This window comes from Brachyhypopomus gauderio, unplaced genomic scaffold (assembly GCF_052324685.1).
Source record: "Brachyhypopomus gauderio isolate BG-103 unplaced genomic scaffold, BGAUD_0.2 sc115, whole genome shotgun sequence".
NCBI lineage: Eukaryota > Metazoa > Chordata > Actinopteri > Gymnotiformes > Hypopomidae > Brachyhypopomus > Brachyhypopomus gauderio.
Window position 1 is genome coordinate 299,895 of NW_027506936.1, and position 9,674 is coordinate 309,568.

A 9,674-nucleotide genomic window follows, 5' to 3' on the forward strand; every position below is an offset into this window, starting at 1 on the left:
GGCTTCCCAGGATGCCACACTCCCAATGACGATGGGTACCACCGTGACGATTGGTACTGCGATGGGTATACAACCGCGACGATGGATACTGCGATGGGTACGATGGGTACCACCGCGATGATGGGTACTGCGATGGGTACCATGACATTTTTTTTTACTGTAGATTTGTAAAAGTTCTCCCCAGGACTCCGCCCCGGCTCCCCAGGATTCTGGCCCTGTTCCCAGTGACGCCGGCCGAGCTTCCCAGGATGCCACACTCCCAATGACGATGGGTACCAGCGCGATGATGGGTACTGCCATGGGTATACCACCGCGACGATGGGTACTGCGATGGGTACCATGACATTTTTTTTTACTGTAGATTGGTAAAAGTTCTCCCCAGGACTCCGCCCCGGCTCCCCAGGATTCTGGCCCTGTTCCCAGTGACGCCGGCCGGGCTTCCCAGGATGCCACACTCCCAATGACGATGGGTACCCAGCGATGATGGGTACTGCCATGGGTTTACCTCCGCGACGATGGGTACTGCAATGGGTACGATGGGTACCACCGCAACGATGGGTACAGCGATGGGTACCATGACATTTTTTTTACTGTAGATTGGTTAAAGTTCTCCCCAGGACTCCGCCCCGGCTCCCCAGGATTCTGCCCCGATTCCCCAGGATTCTGCCCCGGTTCCCAGTGACGCCGGCCGGGCTTCCCAGGATGCCACACTCCCAATGACGATGGGTACCAGCGCGAAGATGGGTACTGCCATGGGTATACCACCACGACGATGGGTACTGCGATGGGTACCATGACATTTTTTTTTACTGTAGATTGGTAAAAGTTCTCCCCAGGACTCCGCCCCGGCTCCCCAGGATTCTGGCCCTGTTCCCAGTGACGCCGGCCGAGCTTCCCAGGATGCCACACTCCCAATGACGATGGGTACCAGCGCGATGATGGGTACTGCGATGGGTATACCACCGCGACGATGGATACTGCAATGGGTACGATGGGTACCACCGCAACGATGGGTACAGCGATGGGTACCATGACATTTTTTTTACTGTAGATTGGTAAAAGTTCTCCCCAGGACTCCGCCCCGGCTCCCCAGGATTCTGCCCCGATTGCCCAGTATTCTGCCCCGGTTCCCAGTGACGCCGGCCGGGCTTCCCAGGATGCCACACTCCCAATGACGATGGGTACCACCGCAACGATTGGTACTGCCATGGGTACCATGACATTTTTTTTACTGTAGATTGGTAAAAGTTCTCCCCAGGACTCCGCCCCGGCTCCCCAGGATTCTGGCCCTGTTCCCAGTGACGCCGGCCGAGCTTCCCAGGATGCCACACTCCCAATGACGATGGGTACCAGCGCGATGATGGGTACTGCCATGGGTATACCACCGCGACGATGGGTACTGCGATGGGTACCATGACATTTTTTTTACTGTAGATTGGTAAAAGTTCTCCCCAGGACCCCGCCCCGGCTCCCCAGGATTCTGCCCAGGTTCCCAGTGACGCTGGCCGGGCTTCCCAGGATACCACACTCCCAATGACGATGGGTACCACCGCGACGATTGGTACTGCGATGGGTATACCACCGCGACGATGGATACTGCAATGGGTACGATGGGTACCACCGCAATGATGGGTACTGCGATGGGTACCATGACATTTTTTTTACTGTAGATTGGTAAAAGTTCTCCCCAGGACTCTGCCCCGGCTCCCCAGGATTCTGCCCTGATTCCCCAGGATTCTGCCCAGGTTCCCAGTGACGCTGGCCGGGCTTCCCAGGATACCACACTCCCAATGACGATGGGTACCACCGCGACGATTGGTACTGCGATGGGTATACAACCGCGATGATGGATACTGTGATGAGTATGATGGGTACCACCGCAACGATGGGTACAGCGATGGGTACCATGACATTTTTTTTACTGTAGATTGGTAAAAGTTCTCCCCAGGACTCTGCCCCGGCTCCCCAGGATTCTGCCCCGGCTCCCCAGGATTCTGCCCCTGTTCCCAGTGACGCCGGCCGAGCTTCCCAGGATGCCACACTCCCAATGACGATGGGTACCAGCGCGAAGATGGGTACTGCCATGGGTATACCACCACGACGATGGGTACTGCGATGGGTACCATGACATTTTTTTTTACTGTAGATTGGTAAAAGTTCTCCCCAGGACTCCGCCCCGGCTCCCCAGGATTCTGCCCCGATTGCCCAGTATTCTGCCCCGGTTCCCAGTGACGCCGGCCGGGCTTCCCAGGATGCCACACTCCCAATGACGATGGGTACCACCGCAACGATTGGTACTGCCATGGGTACCATGACATTTTTTTTACTGTAGATTGGTAAAAGTTCTCCCCAGGACTCCGCCCCGGCTCCCCAGGATTCTGCCCCTGTTCCCAGTGACGCCGGCCGGGCTTCCCAGGATGCCACACTCCCAATGACGATGGGTACCCAGCGATGATGGGTACTGCCATGGGTATACCTCCGCGATGATGGGTACTGCAATGGGTACGATGGGTACCACCGCAACGATGGGTACAGCGATGGGTACCATGACATTTTTTTTACTGTAGATTGGTAAAAGTTCTCCCCAGGACTCCGCCCCGGCTCCCCAGGATTCTGCCCCGATTCCCCAGGATTCTGCCCCGGTTCACAGTGACGCTGGCCGGGCTTCCCAGGATGCCACACTCCCAATGACGATGGGTACCACCGCGACGATTGGTACTGCGATGGGTATACAACCGCGACGATGGATACTGCGATGGGTACGATGGGTACCACTGCGACGATGGGTACTGTGATGGGTACCATGACATTTTTTTTACTGTAGATTGGTAAAAGTTCTCCCCAGGACTCCGCCCAGGCTCCCCAGGATTCTGCCCCTGTTCCCAGTGACGCCGGCCGAGCTTCCCAGGATGCCACACTCCCAATGACGATGGGTAAAAGCGCGAAGATGGGTACTGCCATGGGTATACCACCACGACGATGGGTACTGCGATGGGTACCATGACATTTTTTTTTACTGTAGATTGGTAAAAGTTCTCCCCAGGACTCCGCCCCGGCTCCCCAGGATTCTGGCCCTGTTCCCAGTGACGCCGGCCGAGCTTCCCAGGATGCCACACTCCCAATGACGATGGGTACCAGCGCTATGATGGGTACTGCCATGGGTATACCACCGCGACGATGGGTACTGCGATGGGTACCATGACATTTTTTTTACTGTAGATTGGTAAAAGTTCTCCCCAGGACTCCGCCCCGGCTCCCCAGGATTCTGCCCCGATTGCCCAGTATTCTGCCCCGGTTCCCAGTGACGCCGGCCGGGCTTCCCAGGATGCCACACTCCCAATGACGATGGGTACCACCGCAACGATTGGTACTGCCATGGGTACCATGACATTTTTTTTACTGTAGATTGGTAAAAGTTCTCCCCAGGACTCCGCCCCGGCTCCCCAGGATTCTGGCCCTGTTCCCAGTGACGCCGGCCGAGCTTCCCAGGATGCCACACTCCCAATGACGATGGGTACCAGCGCGATGATGGGTACTGCCATGGGTATACCACCGCGACGATGGGTACTGCGATGGGTACCATGACATTTTTTTTACTGTAGATTGGTAAAAGTTCTCCCCAGGACCCCGCCCCGGCTCCCCAGGATTCTGCCCAGGTTCCCAGTGACGCTGGCCGGGCTTCCCAGGATACCACACTCCCAATGACGATGGGTACCACCGCGACGATTGGTACTGCGATGGGTATACCACCGCGACGATGGATACTGCAATGGGTACGATGGGTACCACCGCAATGATGGGTACTGCGATGGGTACCATGACATTTTTTTTACTGTAGATTGGTCAAAGTTCTCCCCAGGACTCTGCCCCGGCTCCCCAGGATTCTGCCCTGATTCCCCAGGATTCTGCCCAGGTTCCCAGTGACGCTGGCCGGGCTTCCCAGGATACCACACTCCCAATGACGATGGGTACCACCGCGACGATTGGTACTGCGATGGGTATACAACCGCGATGATGGATACTGTGATGAGTATGATGGGTACCACCGCAACGATGGGTACAGCGATGGGTACCATGACATTTTTTTTACTGTAGATTGGTAAAAGTTCTCCCCAGGACTCTGCCCCGGCTCCCCAGGATTCTGCCCCGGCTCCCCAGGATTCTGCCCCTGTTCCCAGTGACGCCGGCCGAGCTTCCCAGGATGCCACACTCCCAATGACGATGGGTACCAGCGCGAAGATGGGTACTGCCATGGGTATACCACCACGACGATGGGTACTGCGATGGGTACCATGACATTTTTTTTTACTGTAGATTGGTAAAAGTTCTCCCCAGGACTCCGCCCTGGCTCCCCAGGATTCTGCCCCGATTGCCCAGTATTCTGCCCCGGTTCCCAGTGACGCCGGCCGGGCTTCCCAGGATGCCACACTCCCAATGACGATGGGTACCACCGCAACGATTGGTACTGCCATGGGTACCATGACATTTTTTTTACTGTAGATTGGTAAAAGTTCTCCCCAGGACTCCGCCCCGGCTCCCCAGGATTCTGCCCCTGTTCCCAGTGACGCCGGCCGGGCTTCCCAGGATGCCACACTCCCAATGACGATGGGTACCCAGCGATGATGGGTACTGCCATGGGTATACCTCCGCGACGATGGGTACTGCAATGGGTACGATGGGTACCACCGCAACGATGGGTACAGCGATGGGTACCATGACATTTTTTTACTGTAGATTGGTAAAAGTTCTCCCCAGGACTCCGCCCCGGCTCCCCAGGATTCTGCCCCGATTCCCCAGGATTCTGCCCCGGTTCACAGTGACGCTGGCCGGGCTTCCCAGGATGCCACACTCCCAATGACGATGGGTACCACCGCGACGATTGGTACTGCGATGGGTATACAACCGCGACGATGGATACTGCGATGGGTACGATGGGTACCACTGCGACGATGGGTACTGTGATGGGTACCATGACATTTTTTTTACTGTAGATTGGTAAAAGTTCTCCCCAGGACTCCGCCCAGGCTCCCCAGGATTCTGCCCCTGTTCCCAGTGACGCCGGCCGAGCTTCCCAGGATGCCACACTCCCAATGACGATGGGTAAAAGCGCGAAGATGGGTACTGCCATGGGTATACCACCACGACGATGGGTACTGCGATGGGTACCATGACATTTTTTTTTACTGTAGATTGGTAAAAGTTCTCCCCAGGACTCCGCCCCGACTCCCCAGGATTCTGGCCCTGTTCCCAGTGACGCCGGCCGAGCTTCCCAGGATGCCACACTCCCAATGACGATGGGTAAAAGCGCGAAGATGGGTACTGCCATGGGTATACCACCACGACGATGGGTACTGCGATGGGTACCATGACATTTTTTTTTACTGTAGATTGGTAAAAGTTCTCCCCAGGACTCCGCCCCGGCTCCCCAGGATTCTGGCCCTGTTCCCAGTGACGCCGGCCGAGCTTCCCAGGATGCCACACTCCCAATGACGATGGGTACCAGCGCTATGATGGGTACTGCCATGGGTATACCACCGCGACGATGGGTACTGCGATGGGTACCATGACATTTTTTTTACTGTAGATTGGTAAAAGTTCTCCCCAGGACTCCGCCCCGGCTCCCCAGGATTCTGGCCCTGTTCCCAGTGACGCCGGCCGAGCTTCCCAGGATGCCACACTCCCAATGACGATGGGTACCTGCGCGATGATGGGTACTGCCATGGGTATACCACCGCGACGATGGGTACTGCGATGGGTACCATGACATTTTTTTTACTGTAGATTGGTAAAAGTTCTCCCCAGGACTCCGCCCCGGCTCCCCAGGATTCTGCCCCAATTCCCAGTGACGCCGGCCATGCTTCCCAGGATGCCACACTCCCAATGACGATGGGTACCAGCGCGATGATGGGTACTGCCATGGGTATACCTCCGCGACGATGGGTACTGCAATGGGTACGATGGGTACCACCGCAACGATGGGTACAGCGATGGGTACCATGACATTTTTTTTTACTGTAGATTGGTAAAAGTTCTCCCCAGGACTCCGCCCCGGCTCCCCAGGATTCTGGCCCTGTTCCCAGTGACGCCGGCCGAGCTTCCCAGGATGCCACACTCCCAATGACGATGGGTACCAGCGCGATGATGGGTACTGCGATGGGTATACCACCGCGACGATGGATACTGTAATGGGTACGATGGGTACCACCGCAACGATGGGTACAGCGATGGGTACCATGACATTTTTTTTACTGTAGATTGGTAAAAGTTCTCCCCAGGACTCCGCCCCGGCTCCCCAGGATTCTGCCCCGATTGCCCAGTATTCTGCCCCGGTTCCCAGTGACGCCGGCCGGGCTTCCCAGGATGCCACACTCCCAATGACGATGGGTACCACTGCGACGATTGGTACTGCCATGGGTACCATGACATTTTTTTTACTGTAGATTGGTAAAAGTTCTCCCCAGGACTCCGCCCCGGCTCCCCAGGATTCTGCCCCTGTTCCCAGTGACGCCGGCCGGGCTTCCCAGGATGCCACACTCCCAATGACGATGGGTACCCAGCGATGATGGGTACTGCCATGGGTATACCTCCGCGACGATGGGTACTGCAATGGGTACGATGGGTACCACCGCAACGATGGGTACAGCGATGGGTACCATGACATTTTTTTTACTGTAGATTGGTAAAAGTTCTCCCCAGGACTCCGCCCCGGCTCCCCAGGATTCTGCCCCGATTCCCCAGGATTCTGCCCCGGTACCCAGTGACGCTGGCCGGGCTTCCCAGGATGCCACACTCCCAATGACGATGGGTACCTGCGCGATGATGGGTACTGCCATGGGTATACCACCGCGACGATGGGTACTGCGATGGGTACCATGACATTTTTTTTACTGTAGATTGGTAAAAGTTCTCCCCAGGACTCCGCCCCGGCTCCCCAGGATTCTGCCCCAATTCCCAGTGACGCCGGCCATGCTTCCCAGGATGCCACACTCCCAATGACGATGGGTACCAGCGCGATGATGGGTACTGCCATGGGTATACCTCCGCGACGATGGGTACTGCAATGGGTACGATGGGTACCACCGCGACGATGGGTACTGCGATGGGTACCATGACATTTTTTTTACTGTAGATTGGTAAAAGTTCTCCCCAGGACTCCGCCCCGGCTCCCCAGGATTCTGGCCCTGTTCCCAGTGACACCGGCCGAGCTTCCCAGGATGCCACACTCCCAATGACGATGGGTACCTGCGCGATGATGGGTACTGCCATGGGTATACCACCGCGACGATGGGTACTGCGATGGGTACCATGACATTTTTTTTACTGTAGATTGGTAAAAGTTCTCCCCAGGACTCCGCCCCGGCTCCCCAGGATTCTGCCCCAATTCCCAGTGACGCCGGCCATGCTTCCCAGGATGCCACACTCCCAATGACGATGGGTACCAGCGCGATGATGGGTACTGCCATGGGTATACCTCCGCGACGATGGGTACTGCAATGGGTACGATGGGTACCACCGCAACGATGGGTACAGCGATGGGTACCATGACATTTTTTTTTACTGTAGATTGGTAAAAGTTCTCCCCAGGACTCCGCCCCGGCTCCCCAGGATTCTGGCCCTGTTCCCAGTGACGCCGGCCGAGCTTCCCAGGATGCCACACTCCCAATGACGATGGGTACCAGCGCGATGATGGGTACTGCGATGGGTATACCACCGCGACGATGGATACTGTAATGGGTACGATGGGTACCACCGCAACGATGGGTACAGCGATGGGTACCATGACATTTTTTTTACTGTAGATTGGTAAAAGTTCTCCCCAGGACTCCGCCCCGGCTCCCCAGGATTCTGCCCCGATTGCCCAGTATTCTGCCCCGGTTCCCAGTGACGCCGGCCGGGCTTCCCAGGATGCCACACTCCCAATGACGATGGGTACCACTGCGACGATTGGTACTGCCATGGGTACCATGACATTTTTTTTACTGTAGATTGGTAAAAGTTCTCCCCAGGACTCCGCCCCGGCTCCCCAGGATTCTGCCCCTGTTCCCAGTGACGCCGGCCGGGCTTCCCAGGATGCCACACTCCCAATGACGATGGGTACCCAGCGATGATGGGTACTGCCATGGGTATACCTCCGCGACGATGGGTACTGCAATGGGTACGATGGGTACCACCGCAACGATGGGTACAGCGATGGGTACCATGACATTTTTTTTACTGTAGATTGGTAAAAGTTCTCCCCAGGACTCCGCCCCGGCTCCCCAGGATTCTGCCCCGATTCCCCAGGATTCTGCCCCGGTACCCAGTGACGCTGGCCGGGCTTCCCAGGATGCCACACTCCCAATGACGATGGGTACCTGCGCGATGATGGGTACTGCCATGGGTATACCACCGCGACGATGGGTACTGCGATGGGTACCATGACATTTTTTTTACTGTAGATTGGTAAAAGTTCTCCCCAGGACTCCGCCCCGGCTCCCCAGGATTCTGCCCCAATTCCCAGTGACGCCGGCCATGCTTCCCAGGATGCCACACTCCCAATGACGATGGGTACCAGCGCGATGATGGGTACTGCCATGGGTATACCTCCGCGACGATGGGTACTGCAATGGGTACGATGGGTACCACCGCGACGATGGGTACTGCGATGGGTACCATGACATTTTTTTTACTGTAGATTGGTAAAAGTTCTCCCCAGGACTCCGCCCCGGCTCCCCAGGATTCTGCCCCGATTCCCCAGGATTCTGCCCCGGTTCCCAGTGACGCTGGCCGGGCTTCCCAGGATGCCACACTCCCAATGACGATGGGTACCACCGCGACGATTGGTACTGCGATGGGTATACAACCGCGACGATGGATACTGCGATGGGTACGATGGGTACCACCGCGACGATGGGTACTGCGATGGGTACCATGACATTTTTTTTTACTGTAGATTTGTAAAAGTTCTCCCCAGGACTCCGCCCCGGCTCCCCAGGATTCTGGCCCTGTTCCCAGTGACGCCGGCCGAGCTTCCCAGGATGCCACACTCCCAATGACGATGGGTACCAGCGCGATGATGGGTACTGCCATGGGTATACCACCGCGACGATGGGTACTGCGATGGGTACCATGACATTTTTTTTTACTGTAGATTTGTAAAAGTTCTCCCCAGGACTCCGCCCCGGCTCCCCAGGATTCTGGCCCTGTTCCCAGTGACGCCGGCCAAGCTTCCCAGGATGCCACACTCCCAATGACGATGGGTACCAGCGCGATGATGGGTACTGCCATGGGTATACCACCGCGACGATGGGTACTGCGATGGGTACCATGACATTTTTTTTTACTGTAGATTGGTAAAAGTTCTCCCCAGGACTCCGCCCCGGCTCCCCAGGATTCTGGCCCTGTTCCCAGTGACGCCGGCCGGGCTTCCCAGGATGCCACACTCCCAATGACGATGGGTACCCAGCGATGATGGGTACTGCCATGGGTATACCTCCGCGACGATGGGTACTGCAATGGGTACGATGGGTACCACCACAACGATGGGTACAGCGATGGGTACCATGACATTTTTTTTACTGTAGATTGGTAAAAGTTCTCCCCAGGACTCCGCCCCGGCTCCCCAGGATTCTGCCCCGATTCCCCAGGATTCTGCCCCGGTTCCCAGTGACGCTGGCCGGGCTTCCCAGGATGCC